This window comes from Dama dama, chromosome X (genome assembly GCF_033118175.1).
Source record: "Dama dama isolate Ldn47 chromosome X, ASM3311817v1, whole genome shotgun sequence".
Classification (NCBI taxonomy): domain Eukaryota; kingdom Metazoa; phylum Chordata; class Mammalia; order Artiodactyla; family Cervidae; genus Dama; species Dama dama.
In genome coordinates, this window is record NC_083714.1 from 103,451,142 (window position 1) to 103,467,147 (window position 16,006).

The 16,006-nt window shown below is 37.5% G+C and overlaps 1 protein-coding gene and 1 non-coding gene across 2 annotated transcripts in view; one reads left to right on the top strand and one right to left on the bottom strand.

The window, feature by feature from the left end:
• The window catches only part of KLF8 (KLF transcription factor 8), a 342,852-nt gene that overhangs the window by 216,740 nt on the left and 110,106 nt on the right, over positions 1-16,006 (top strand). The window lies entirely within an intron of this gene.
• On the bottom strand, positions 154-259 carry LOC133053238 (U6 spliceosomal RNA). The gene has a single exon (XR_009692171.1). It is a non-coding gene; the product is annotated as a U6 spliceosomal RNA (small nuclear RNA).

Here is a 16,006-nt window from a genome sequence, read left to right on the forward strand (position 1 = left end):
TAGCATTTATTGTTTGTAGACCTTTTGATGATGGTCATTCTGACTGGTGTGAGGTGATAACTCATTGTAGTTTTGATTTGCATTTCTCTAATAATGAGGACGTTAAGCATCTTTTTATGTGTTTGTTAACCATATGTATGTCTTTGGAGAAAAAAAAATATGGAATGCCTCATGAATTTGCATGTCATCCTTGCACAGGGCCATGCTAATCTTCTCTGTATTGTTCCAATTTTACTATATGTACTGATGAAGTGAGCACTAGGGTATTTTTTGTTTTGTTTTTTTAAGAAAAAGTAGGATATAAAAATAAAAATTAAAGGAGTAAAAATAATCCATTTTGGACAATATGAGATTTTAAAAAGGGGAAAAAAGAGGGGGAAATATATAGAATGGTAGTTAGAAGACTATCCCAGTGATTCATCTGTCTTTCTGCTCCAGTTAATCTGCTTACTCAGAAATTACTCCAATATATCTAGAAAGGTCTCTGGACCAGTTGTGGGTAGTGTGGGGTCCACTCAGACTTAAATCTTCCCTTGCTCCAGCTTATACTTATTCTCAAATTCTACAGTTCCCCTTAAAGCACAAGCTAATTGCAAGAATTTAACTCATTGCACCTGCCACTTCTGGGGAGATTTCCCCTTCTTTTCTTTGCTTACACAGCTCCTGGCATTCCACTTTGGTTTTGTGACTGCCTCTGCTTGTAAGTCTCTCCAGTGTCTGTTCTCCGCCCAGACACAGGGGGCAAAGTAACTGCTTATTAGGGCTGACTTGCTCAGTTGTGCTGGAAAGAGGGAGAGGTACAGCAGATGACACTGGGGTGTGTGGGGATTGCTTGCTATGGCTGGTCCCTGTGGAAGGTTACCATACTCTGAGGTGGGTTGTGCATATACCCAGGGAACGTGATCCTGGGCTGGGGATCCTCGGCATAGGAAAGCCGTTCAGGCTACCAGGAAGTTGTGCATAGTGACCTACGGCTGCTTATAGCTTGGTGGTAGTTGCAATCTCTGGGGTTGTTACCCTTGCCTTCTGCCTCTGGCCCTCCACCTGCTTCTCTGGCTCTGGGGCTGTAGACCGCAGCTGGCTCACCCCTCTTTGGTTTTCACTAGAGCATGGTCCTTTGTTTTGTGAATGTGTGAAGTTAGAGCATGGCACTAGAGCCTTTCCACAGGAATGATCTTTTGCTTCTCTGGCAGCCCCAGCATTTTCTTTGGTCTGCCTCTGCAGTGTCACATTAGCCCCCTCAGAGTATCTTCACAGCAGTCAACCCTGGTCCCCTCCCTGTGGACTGAGCTCCAAGGCCTGAGCCTCCACACCCAGCTGCTGCTCACTGTGGGCAGACACAATAATGTGAGCCATTTCTCTGCTGGAAAATGCCATTCAGCACAATCTGTGGTGAATCATCTGTTTTACCTTTGGAACACCTGTCTCGCTGCACTCTCCTCTGAGGTTCTGAAGATCCCCTCTGACCCAGCCTGTGAGGGAGTTTATTAGTGTGCAGAATATTTTTCTCCTTCATGACTCCCTTCCTGGGGCACAAGTCCCCGTCCCAAACTCCTTTGTCTCCCTTTTCATCTTTATCTTTTGGCCTACCTCATTCTGAGGAGATTGATTTGCTTTCTAGAAGTCCAGGGTCCTCTGCCAGCATTCAGATGTTCTGTTGGAATTGTTCCACATGCAAATGATTTTTTAATATATTTGGGGCATAGAAGGTGATCTCCCTGTCCTATTCCTCTGCCATCTTGAAGGTCCCCCTCTTCTATTTTTTTTTTTTTAATGATGGTAATACAGTGAGACAGGAAGCTGGGTTTTAAAGTCTGTAACAAGTTAGGTATTAAAAAAAATTAGATATCTGTGTACCTAGACAATGTAAATTTAATGTGAGCAATCCAACTCTGGAAGTATTAAACATTTAAACAGCTGTAACTTAACTTTGGGCTTCCCAGGTAGCGCTAGTGGTAAAAAAAAAACCCACCTGCCAGTGCAGGAGATGTAAGAGATTAGGGTTTGATCCCTGAGTTGGGAAGATCCCCTAGAGGAGGGCATAGAAACCCACTCCAGTATTCTTGCCTGGAGAATCCCATGGACAGAGAAGACTGGTGGGCTACAGTCTATAAGGTCACAAAGTCAGACACAACTTAGGTGACTTAGCACACACACGCATGCACACAACCTAGCTCTAAGGTGAAATCCAGGTATTTGATATTTTGTTGTAACCACAAACTCATTTCTAAAATAGAATCTATCATCACCCCTAGACTATTCCCCTATGGCTCATTCAATACTTCTTTTCACTTACCTAGACCTGCAATTTACCATCATTATAATCTTGGTGAAGTTATTTAAACTCTGCACTTGAGTTTTCTCATATTTTTGTTGAGGATAATAGTAGAAACTACCTCATAGGGTTGCAGTAAGGAATAAATGTGTTAATTTTGTAAAGCATGTAGAAGAATGCATGACAGTGTAGTAAGTAATGGGGAAGCATAGTTGTTGAGGTTCTCATATTTCGTGTTCAAAATGCTCGCTTCAGCTTTTTCCTCTGCCTCAGTTTCCTTGTCTACTTGGTTGCCAAGGGCTATGGAGTTTTTTTTCTCTTTTTATCTGGCTCACTTCCTTTCTTTTTATTCTAATTGCCACCACATAAATTTAGTCCATAGGTACAACCAATTAGCCTACAGGCTGAATACAGCCTACACATTTGTTGTGTTTCCTCTAAATTGATAAAAGTTTGCTTTGAAAATGCATTTTAAATTAGTAATGCATTCCACATTACTCAAAATGTGAAATATACAAAGTGATATACAATGAAGAGTCTCCCCCCAGTCTTGTCCCCTAGTTGCCTCAGGAAACTAAAGTTATGTTTATTGTAACTTCTTCCGCAGACATTTTATGCAAATCAAACAAATGAGTATTTTTTCTCCCCCTTCCCTTTATAGTAACATCCTCTGCATATTGTTTTGTTCTTTGCTTTGTCTCCTTAAAAATATAATTTGGGGACCTTTGTACACACACACACACACACACACACACACACACACATATGTAAAGAAATAACTCATTCTCTTGTATGACTGCAGAGTTTTTTACTATATGGATGAACCACAATTTAAACAGTTTTCTATTGAATGACAGTTAAGATATTTACAAACTTTTGCAGTGTTGTTTGTAGTAGCAATAAAAAAAGTTTATAAGTATATGTATTAGTCTGCTAGGGCTGCCATAACAAAACAATGTACAGACTGTATGGTTTAAACAACAGAAATTTATTTTCTTGTAGTTCTAAAGGTTGGAATTCCAAAATCAGGATACCAACATGATTGGGATCTGTTGAGGGCCCTCTTTGTGGCTTGCATATGGCTGCCTTCTCCCTGCTCATATGACCTCTTCTTTGTGCTCCTGGAGAAAGAGAGTGAGCTCCCTGATGTCTGTTCTTGTAAGGATACTAATATCATTGGATGAAGATTCTACCCTTATGACCTCATTTAACCATAATTACTTACATAAAATCCTCATCTCCAGATACAGTCACACTGGAGGATGGGAGTTCAACATATGAATTTGTGGAGGGACACAATTCAGTCTGTAAAAGTATGTCAGTTTTCCTGGACTCACACTCTTAAAAAATGGCTGATTGCCAACATTTTCATATTTTACTTAAAACTCTAGAATTCCACCTTCTCTTAAATAATCAGAAGATACTGAACCAGTATTCCTTTATGTCGACAGTTGCCTGGAGTTGGTAAACTGCTTTCTCATTTCCTTTTTAGACAGGACATGTATTCTCAGACCATGATATTCTACATCTGGCCTAGGTGATCTTAATCTATTTGACTCTTCTAGGTTGAGTTTGTGATACCTATGTAAGGTCTTGCCACAATACACATAAAATAATCCAATAGCTTCTAGTTCTAACCTGAATCTTTTTGCCTCCCTTTTTACCTCGCAGACATCAGACTATGGTCAGAATATCTTCCCTAAAAACATTTTAAAAATTATGTCACTCTCTTTTGCTCCACGATCATTTACTGGGGGCCTACATAGTTCCAGGCATTATGCTAGAAGCTGGAGTTACAGTAGTGAACCCTTGCCTTCAGGAAGTATATAATCTACTCTTCTTCTCATCTGAATTCCCTTTATGTCACTTATTGACTGATCTTATTTCCTCAGAGTGACCACACCACAGACCATTACTTTGGAATTTTTTCTGATGATTTCACTGTCAGTTATGTCCTCTTCTAATTGATGTTCCTAACCTCAAATTGTAATTAAGCATTTCAGCATATATTATCTTGTAATGGTTGGTTTTATTGTTTTATGCATAGTTATATCTCACTATGTAGACTTAAGACCTCAGATCTCTACAGGATCCTATAAGGTGAGAAATCATGTCCTGTATAAAGGGAGAAGTCGTTTATCACCTACAGCTAATTTTTCTCTTGTGCCGATATAGATTCCATGTTGTAAGATCTCTCAACTTTTGTGGAAAAGCAGGAAATAGAATTTTTTAATTTATTTTTAATTGGAAGATAATTGCTTTACAATATTATGTTGGTTTCTGCCATACATAAACATGAATCAGCCATAAGTATACATATGTCGACCTCCTTCAACCTGCCTCCCAGCTCCCACCCCATCCCCCCCCTCTAACTGTCACAGAGCAATGGTTTCATCTCCCTGCATCATACAGCAAATTCCCACTGGCTATCTATTTTACAAATGGTAATGTATATATTTCAGTGCTACTCTCTCAATTTGTCCAACCCTCTCCTTCCTCCACTGTGTCCACAAGTCTGTTCTCTATGTCTGCATCTCTGTTGCAATGCAAATAGGTTCATCTTTCTAGATCTAGAAAGTACCATCTTTCTAAATTCCATATATGTGTTAATATATGATATTTATTTTCCTCTTTCTGACTTACTTCACCATGTGTAATAGGCTCTAGGTTCATCCACTTCATTAGAACACACTCAAATGTCTTCCTTTTATGGCTGTGTAATATTCCATTGTGTGTGTGTGTGTACCACAACTTCTTTATCCATTCTTCTGTTGATGGGCATCAAAGTTGCCTCCATGTCCTAGCTGTTGTAAGTAATGCTGCAATGAACATTGAAGTACATGTGTATTTTTTTTTTCAATTATGGTTTTCTCAGGTTATATGCCCAGTAGTAGGATTTTGGGGGGCATATGGTAGTTCTATTCCTAGGTTTTTTTTTTTTTTTTTAATCTCCATATTGTTCTCTATAGTGGCTGTATCAATTTGTATCCCCACCAACAGTGCAAGAGGGTTCCCTTTTCTCCACACCCTTTCCAGCATTTATTGTTTGTAGATTCTTTTTATGATGGCCATTCTGACTGGTTTGAGATGGCACCTCTTTGTAGTTTTGGTTTGCATTTCTTTAATAATGAATGATACTGAGCATCATTTCATGTGTTTATTAGCCATCTATACATCTTCTTAGGAGATATGTTCTGTTCTTCTGTTTAGATCTTCTGCCCATTTTCTGAAGTTTCTTGAATTCTTTGTGTTTCTGGAATTGATCAGTGTGACCTGCTTGTATATTTTGGAGATTAATCCTCTGTCAGTTGTTTCATATGCTATTATTTTTTCCCATTCTGAGGGTTATTTTTCCCCTTCTTTATACTTTCCTTTGCTGTGCAAAAGCTTTTAAGTTTAATTAAGTTCCAGTTATTTATTTTGTTTTAATTTCCATTACTCTAGGAGATGAATCATAGAGGATCTTACTGTGATTTATGTCAAAGAGGGTTCATAGAGGCCTATGTTTTCCTCTAAGACTTTAAGAGTTTCTTCCCTTATATTTAAATCCATTTATTCCATTTTGAGTTTCTTTCTCTATGCTGCTAGGAAGTGCTTTAATTTCATCTTTCACATGTCCCGTTTTCCCAGTACCACTTAATGAAGAGACTGTCTTCTCCATGGTATATTCTTGTCTCCTTTATCAAAGATAAGGTACCCATAGGTGGTGTGGGTTTATCTCTGGGCTTTAGGTCTTGTTCCTTTGGTCTGTATTTCTGTTTTTGAGCTAGCACCATACTTTCTTGATGACTGTAGCTTTGTAGTATAGTTTTAAATCAGGAAGGTTGATTCCTCCAGCTCCATTCTTCTTCTCAAGATTGCTATGACTAATCGGGTCTTTTGTGTTTCCATACAGAGTGTAAATTTTTTTCTTGTAGTTCTGTGAAAACTTCCATTGGTAGTTTGATAAGGATTGCATTGAATCTGTGGATTGCTTTGGATAGTAGAATCATTTTCACAGTACTGATTCTTCCAATCCAGGAACGTGGTATCTCTCTCCATCTGTTAATGTTGTCTTTGATTCCTTTTATCAGTGTCTTATAGTTTTCTGTATACAGTTATTTTTTTCTCCTTAGGTAAGTTTATCCTTATGTAATTTACTCTTTTAATTGCAATGGTAAATGAAATTGATTCCTTAATTTCTCTTTTTGAGTTTTCATTGTTACTATATAGGAACGCAAGTGATTTCTGTGTATTGAGTTTGTATCCTGTGACTTTACTAAATTCATGGATTAGCTCTGTTTAATTTTCTGATAGTATCTTTAGGGTTTTATATGTAAGGAAATAGAATTATTTTTAAAAAAGAAATCTGCTTTTAAAAGAGAATGTAAAAAAAAGAATATACATATATGTATAACTAAATAACTTTGTTGTAAAACAAACTAACAAAACATTGTAAATCAACTATGTTTCAATAAAAAATTAAAAGTAAAGAGATGAGAGGAAGAGATACTATCAGCCACTTTGATTTTAATTTTTTAACATTGCTATGAGAACCAGGGCAGCATCTGCTATGGACTGCCAATTTTCTCTATCTGACCTATATTGCAAAACACTTGAGGGTAGAGATTCAGTAAAGACCAGGTGGAAGCTTGGTATTATCTGCTCCCCTCCCTCTCTCTATATATATGTATGTGTGTGTGTGTGTGTGTGTGTGTGTATACATATATAATATATATATATATATATATATAATGTAACTTATATAATGTATATATATTATATAAAAGTTATCTATAAAGACTTGGCTATCATTAGTAAAATCCTCAAGTCAGCTGTAATCTCCAGTAATAACATAGCAGTTCTGCTTTCTCCTAATACCTAATATGTGCCTTTGAATGCAGGTATCAGGACAGCCTTCCTTGCCCTTACTTCTTTTTTGCCAAATGTACTGACCCAAATTTATTAACTGAGCTCCATTTTTTTTTCTTTTTAAAAATTGATCATTTATTTTTCTAGAATTTGTTTCATTTTTCCTGCGTTTCTCTTCCATTTTACTTCCCTTGAAATGCAAACTCAAGGTACAATATCCTCAGAAAGGTCTTAACAGTGCTAAACAGATCCTTAATTTTTAATTATTAGGGGCTGTTTATTCTAGCTCTTTTTTTCTCTTTCAGTGCTATCAATGATGTAGTTGTTTCATCTTCAATTAAAATAAGAATGCATAACAAAAATTTATTCATTTTCTTATTTTAAAGACTAGTTCTGATAAATATGTACAATGTAGCTCCTCCAGCTTTTTGTATTTGTTTGTTTGTTGTAGCTAGATATTAGAATCAATATATAGCCTTGAAAATAAAAATAATAGTTAATGTTATGAATACTTTGATTTACATGACCTCCATAGGTACTACAAATTGAGAAGTCCCAGGACTCTTATGACTTCCTTGGTGGCTCAGATGTTAAACTGTCTACCTACAATGTGGGAGACCCAGGTTCAATCCCTAGGTCAGGAAGATCCCCTGGAGAAGGAAATGGCAACCCATTCCAGTACTCTTGCCTGGAAAATCCCATGGATGAAGGAGCCTGGTAGGTTACAATCCATAGGGTTGCAACGAGTCAGACATGACTGAGCAACTTCACTTTACTTCTTCAGGACTCCTATAGGATTACTTGCCTTGATGCTCATGGGTCAGGTAGCTCAGACAGTGAGTGGAGAGGCCATTCAAAAGATAAAAGTGTTAAGGACTTTTGCATCTATGTTCATCAATGATATTGGCCTGTAGTTTTCTTTTTATGTGGCATCTTTGTCTGGTTTTGGAATTAGGGTGATGGTGGCCTCATAGAATGAGTTTGGAAGTTTACCTTCTTCTGAATGCAAGGATTCTTTAATATCTGCAAATTAATCAATGTAATACACCACATTAACAAATTGAAAGATAAAAACCATATGATTATCTCAATAGATGCAGAGAAAGCCTTTGACAAAATTCAACACCCATTTATGATAAGAACTCTCCAGAAAGCAGGAATAGAAGGAACATACCTCAACATAATAAAAGCTATATATGACAAACCCACAGCAAACAGTATCAAAAAGATAAGTTTTCACCATTATCAATGGTGAAAAGTTGAAAGCATTTCCCCTAAAATCAGGAACAAGAGAAGGGTGCCCACTCTCACCACCACTATTCAACATAGTTTTGGAAGTTTTAGCCACAGCAGTCAGAGCAGAAAAAGAAGTAAAAGGAATCCAGATAGGAAAAGAAGAAGTGAAACTCTCACTGTTTGCAGATGACATGATCCTCTACATAGAAAACCCTAAAGACTCTACCAGAAGATTGCTAGAGCTAATCAATGAATATAGTAAAGTTGCAGGATATAAAATTAACACACAGAAATCCCTTGCATTCCTATACACTAACAACGAGAAAACAGAAAGAGAAATTAAGGAAACAATACCATTCACCATTGCAACAAAAAGAATAAAATACTTAGGTGTATATCTACCTAAAGAAACAAAAGACCTATACATAGAAAACTATAAAACACTGATGAAAGAAATCAAAGAGGACACAAATAGATGGAGAAATGTACCGTGTTCATGGATTGGAAGAATCAATATTGTGAAAATGACTATACTACCCAAAGCAATCTATAGATTCAATGCAACCCCTATCAAGCTACCAACGGTATTTTTCACAGAACTAGAACAAATAATTTCACAATTTGTATGGAAATACAAAAAAACCTCAAATAGCCAAAGTAATCTTGAGAAAGAAGAATGGAACTGGAGGAATCAACCTGCCTGACTTCAGGCCCTACTACAAAGCCACAGTCATCAAGACAGTATGGTACTGGCACAAAGACAGAACTATAGATCAATGGAACAAAATAGAAAGTGCAGAGATAAATCCACGTACCTATGGACACCTTATCTTCGACAAAGGAGGCAAGGATATACAATGGAAAAAAAGACAACCTCTTTAACAAGTGGTGCTGGGAAAACTGGTCAACCACTTGTAAAAGAATGAAACTAGAGCACTTTCTAACACCATACACAAAAATAAACTCAAAATGGATTATAGATCTAAATGTAAGACCAGAAACTATAAAACTCCTAGAGGAGAACATAGGCAAAACACTCTCCGACATAAATCACAGCAAGATCCTCTATGACCCACCTCCCAGAATATTGGAAATAAAAGCAAAACTAAACAAATGGGACCTAATGAAACTTAAAAGCTTTTGCACAACAAAGGAAACTATAAGCAACGTGAAAAGACAGCCTTCAGAATGGGAGAAAATAATAGCAAATGAAGCAACAGACAAAGGATTAATCTAAAAAATATACAAGCAACTCCTGCAGCTCAATTCCAGAAAAATGAAGGACCCAATCAAAAAATGGGCCAAAGATCTAAACAGACATTTCTCCAAAGAAGACATACAGATGGCTAACAAACACATGAAAAGATGCTCAACTTCACTCATTATCAGAGAAATGCAAATCAAAACCTCAATGAGGTACCATTACACAGCAGTCAGAATGGCTGCTATCCAAAAGTCTACAAGCAATAAATGCTGGAGAGGGTGTGGAGAAAAGGGAACCCTCTTACACTATTGGTGGGAATGCAAACTAATACAGCCACTATGGAGAACAGTGTGGAGATTCCTTAAAAAACTGGAAATAGAACTGCCATATGACCCAGCAATCCCACTCCTGGGCATACACACCGAGGAAACCAGATCTGAAAGAAACACGTGCACCCCAATATTCACCACAGCACTGTTTATAATAGCCAGGGCATGGACGCAACCTAGATGCCCATCAGCAGACGAATGGATAAGGAAGCTGTGGTACATATACACCATGGAATATTACTCAGCCATTAAAAAGAATACATTTGAATCAGTTCTAATGAGGTGGATGAAACTGGAGCCCATTATACAGAGTGAAGTAAGCCAGAAAGAAAAACACCAATACAGTATACTAACACATATATATGGAATTTAGAAAGATGGTAACGATAACCCTTTATACAAGATAGAAAAAGAGACACAGATGTATAGAAGAGACTTTTCGACTCTATGGGAGAAGGCGAGGGTGAGATGATCTGAGAGAACGGCATCAAAACATGTATATTATCTAGGGTGAAACAGATCGCCAGTCCAGGTTGGATGCATGAGACAAATGCTCAGGGCTGGTGCACTGGGATGACCCAGAGGGATGGGATGGAGAGGGAGGCAGGAGGGGGTATTGGGATGAGGAACACATATAAATCCATGGCTGATTCATGTCAATGTATGGCAAAACCCACTACAATATTGTAAAGTAATTAGCCTCCAACTAATAAAAATAATTGGGGGGGGGGAAGAATTAGTCAAGAAATACCCAAAGTTGGTTTTGATATGTGCTGGGCCATTGAGATGTGAACCATATGGGTAGGAGGGCTTCAGAAATGCAAATTACCTACTTAAGATAATAATCATTATTCTACTTGAATTGGCTCTTTTAGCCTTTGTGTGTAGAAGCTGGACTTTCTTGGATTTCCCTGGCAGCCCTATAGTTAAGACTCAGTGCTTCCATTACATGGGTGTTGGAGCGTGGGGGGAGAGTGGGGGTACGTGTTCTATCCCTATCCCCTTATGGGGGAACTAAGATCCTGAATACTGAGTGGCATGGCGAAAAAAAAAAAAAAAAGAAACATCCTAGAAGCTGGACTTTCTGGTTATTCTGTTAAGGAAGGGAGTACTGGAGGAAAAAAAGGAGAGAGGGAGGAAGATTGAGTCCCATCCATAGCAGGTCAGTCTCATATATACAAAACGTCACAAACCATGCACCTGGGATTATGACCATAGAAATTTCATAAGATTATACTACTTTTGTCATGTTCTAAGTTTATTTTGTTACCCACTGTATTCCACAGTGATCTGCTTGTTTTATGAACGTGAACAGTGCCTTCAAAGGACAGGAGCAGGTGCTGTTGTTCGTTGTTCAGTCACTAAGTTGTGTCCAACTCTTTGCGACCCCATGGACTGCAGCAGATCAGGGTTCCCTGTCCTTCACTATCTCCTGAAGTTTGCTCAAATTCAGGTCCATTGAGTCAGGGATGCTATCTAACCATCTCATCCTCTGCCACTCTCTTCTTTTCCCTTCAGTCTTTCTTAGCATCAGGAGCAGGTGACTGACAAGTAAAAACACATCCCACTCTTTGGTCAGAATTGAGGAGGAAAAAGTGTCTAGGGATGAAGTGAGAAGTTAAATCTTTAAGGAGGAAAGCAAAGCATTGGGGATCCTGACACTGACCTATGAAGTTACTTTGTATCTTAACAAGATAGAGCATTTTGCAATACAAATAATAATCCCTCATGTGCATCTACATAACTTTACAATAGGGAAATAGATAGCCTTCATGTATCATTCCCATTTCACAGGAAATTAATTTGGAGGCCCAAGGCCATATAGTTTAAAAATGATGGAGTCAGAACCAGAACACTTATTCCCTAACTCAAATTACAGTACTTATAGTACCCCCTCACTACTTCCTAATATCCTAAATCTGGTGAGTACCTTCTTTCTGATAAAGTTTCTACTAAAAGAAAAACAACTTTAAGGACAACAAATCAATCATTTCAGAAGATCGTGAGCAGATACCACTCACTTTCAGCCTCTGACATATAAGAAATTCTGGAACTGCTTGAAAAATGAAAAAATCAATGTTTTAGGGTTTTGAGATTATAGGTATTTTTAAAATTCATTTCTTATGTCTCTTATATTAGAAAAAGATAACTATAGGCCAAATAGATACACATATATTTTCAGACAATTTAACTGTATATCTTCCAGGGGAATAGAAAGTTTTAGGATAGCCCTCTGGGAAAATCTTCAAGATTGAAGCTACTCTGAGTATGACATTAACAACAAAATGGTGATAAAAGAACAATAATTACCAACAGTCACTGAGTACTTAATAAGTGCTATGTACGGTGCTGCTAATAGAATCAGTACTTATATTATTTAATCCTCATGATTCTAAGAGTGGGCACATTATTTCTCCATTTTTCAAATGAGGAAACTGAGACACAGAAAGATGAAGAACCTTATCCCCAAATCTTCCAGCTAGTAATGGTAGAACTGAGATTTGAATCTCAGCACTCTAGAGCTATAATGCTCCTTGACCTGTGTGCCAGTGAGATCTTCCAGTCTCTACTTGAAGATTATATAATTGAGGGTAAATGGTTGCTAGAAAAAAATAGTTAATAAAAGGAAACAAAGATCCTCTACTTCTCTGATTTCTTCCAAAAAGGGTCATACCTATCACCATAGAAACCATTGGAAAACTCAAAATCAAAGATCCTCCTCTTGTGTCATCTCAGCAGGTAGCTTACTATGATTTTACTATTCAAGAGTTTCAACATACACAAAATCTAGAGGGTGTCTGAGGTACATAGTTCAAACTATAGGAACCAACACCAGAGAAGGTATTCAGAAGGGGCTCCAAGACAAGAAATGCCTATAGTTTCTTTTCTCAGCTTTCCTGAATGTGACTAAAGAAACTAGGGGCAACTGAAATGCTAAAAAGCAAAACATGAATTTAAGAGGAAAGAACATATTACCATGAGGACAGTGAAGACTGCATATATCATGTGAAAAAATGAAGTTGAATATTGTATCATTATTATAATAATTAGCTAAGCTTGAAAGAGTGAAGTAATGTGAGGTAATTAAAAGATAAGGAGATAAGAAGCACAAGAAAAGAGTTGAGCAAGCCATTTGACTTTTCCAATACCTCAGTTTTTTTCATCTGCAAAATAGAGATGCATCAGCTTAACCCTATCCCTCAAAGCATTGTCATGAAGTTCATTGTGACACCACTTATAAAAATTCTTTATAAGTTGTAAATGTGAAATTTCCATATAAGATTTTAGGAATACTTTTGTCAGAAAATCCAAAACTAAATTACACAAAGGTATGTTTCTCTGGTGGCTCAGACGGAAAAGAGTCTCCCTGCAATGTGGGAGACCCAGGTTCGATCCCTGGGTTGGGACGAATCCCTGGAGAAGGAAATAACAACCCACTCCAGTATTCTTGCCTGGAAAATCCCATGGATGTAGGAGCCTGGCAGGCTACAGTCCATGGGGTCGCAAAGAGTAGGACATGACTGAGCAACTTCACTTATGTACAATACATACAGTCACACTTTAAAGATCCAAGCCACTCACAATAACAATACCTAATCTTACGATTTTTGTATTCTCACGTGAGTTTATGTTCTAACAAAATCACCTGCAAGGTGTTCAGTGCTTTCGGCCACGTTCATTCCTCCCAGAGGTTAATGTTAAGCTCCATTTTCTTTTTCACAGAAAACTCAAATATGCGTGAAAGAAAAATCACCCTAGAATGTGCTAGAGATTAAGATTCTTCATTCTGGAAAATTAAAGGGAATTATTACAAATGTTTAAAACTAGCAGTGTAAGTGGATTTGAGGTTCAATGATCTCCAGAGCCGAGTTTTAGTTCTAGTTCAATTACCAAATTGTTGAATAACTTCGAAAATGTCCCATCACTTAACATAGAAAGCAGAAATAACTCTTGCTCACAAGATCATTGTGAACCACACAGGATCTTTGCAAGGAACAACTGAAAGTGTAGATTTAAAAGTATTGTATAAACTAACCTCAGATTCCTCAAATTAGTCCCCTTGTTCACCATCAAACAGGTAAATTTATTTTTAAAAAATCTTAAATGCAAGAAATTGATAGAACTTATGTTAAAAAGTGCTATAGTTAAAGAAGTCAGCATGAACAATGGGAAAATCTTTTACCTAGGAGCTGAAGACCTGTGTTGTATTCCACTGTTATCTAAGAGTGTCATTTTGAGTAAACTAGCCCTTTTCAGGTCTCCTCCAGTTATAACACTATGGTATATGACAGAGGACATATATGAAAGTTTGACCTATAGTTTTCCAAGTTTCTGCTTAATCTGTTAAATTGATATCAAGGAAAACAGTTAGTTTCTCCATAAACCATTAGACAAACTTGAGTTCACTGTTACAGCATTAAAAAAACACACAATTTTTTTATTTTGGACAATTGCAAATGCATACAAAAGTAAAGATAAATTCCATGTGCCTATTCCCACCTTCAGTGATTCTCAGCCATGGAAAATCTTGTTTCATCTGTATTCCCAACTCACTTCCCCACCTCAGTGGCTACTTTTAGGAAAATACCAGATATCATATTAGTTCATTTCTGCAGTATATCCAAAGGGACATATTTAATCTTCACAATCTCTGTGAAGTAAGTATTGTTGATTCCATTATGTACATGAAGAAATACAGACTCAGAGAAATTAAAAATCCCAAGGTTACAGAGCTGGTAAATGACTTGGATTTGAATCTAGGGATGATTCTGATACAAATGCTTTTTTCTTCCCTTAAAGTAATTGCTACTATCTTACACTTTGAAATAGTTTGATGAAGTTGGAAATAATAATAATGGAGATGTTTTTATATGTCAGCTGTATGCTTTACTATTGAACATCTGAAATGAGTATTAAAGGATTCTTAGTGACTGTGATGTTAATCATCTGATAAAAACCTTAAGGAATAGAGAGCTCCAGCTTGGCACTAAAGAACTGGTTTAGAAAAAGGGCAAAAAGCCATAGCAAAATAAGCTCATTGCTCTGCAAAATCATGTAAAATCTCATGCAATCCACTTTATTATTTTATAATATTGTTTCATGCAACAGTCTCCTCCAACAAATGAAACATGGTGCCACTGCAGCAACCAAAATGAATATAAAACAACACAGTGGTCTTTGTCCATGCTAGTTACAAGTGCTTAAGGGCAGCCACTTTTATCTTTTATCTTTTTTTTTTTATTGTAGTGGTTTTTGCCATACCTTGACATGAATCAGCCATGGATTTACATGTGTTCCCCATCCCGATACCCCCTCCCGCCTCCCTCTCTATCCTATTCCTCTGGGTCTTCCCAGTGCACCAGCCCTGAGCATTTGTCTCATGCATCCAACCTGGGCTGGTGATCTGTTTCATCCTTAATAGTATACTTGTTTCAATGCTGTTCTCTCTGAAAATCCCACCCTCACCTTCTCCCACAGAGTCTTAAAGTTTGTTCTGTACATCTGTGTCTCTTTTTCTGTTTTGAATATAAGGTTATTGTTACCATCTTTCTAAATTCCATATATATGTGTTAGTATACTGTATTGGTGTTTTTCTTTCTGGCTTACTTCACTCTGTATAATGGGCTCCAGTTTCATCCACCTCATTAGAACTGATTCAAATGTATTCTTTTTAATGGCTGAGTAATATTCCATGGTGTATATGTACCACAGCTTCCTTATCCATTCATCTGCTGATGGGCATCTAGGTTGCGTCCATGCCCTGGCTATTATAAACAGTGCTGTGGTGAATATTGGGGTGCACGTGTTTCTTTCAGATCTGGTTTCCTCGGTGTGTATGCCCAGGAGTGGGATTGCTGGGTCATATGGCAGTTCTATTTCCAGTTTTTTAAGGAATCTCCACACTGTTCTCCATAGTGGCTGTATTAGTTTGCATTCCCACCAATAGTGTAAGAGGGTTCCCTTTTCTCCACACCCTCTCCAGCATTTATTGCTTGTAGACTTTTGGATAGCAGCCATTCTGACTGCTGTGTAATGGTACCTCATTGAGGTTTTGATTTGCATTTCTCTGATAATGAGTGAAGTTGAGCATCTTTTCATGTGTTTGTTAGC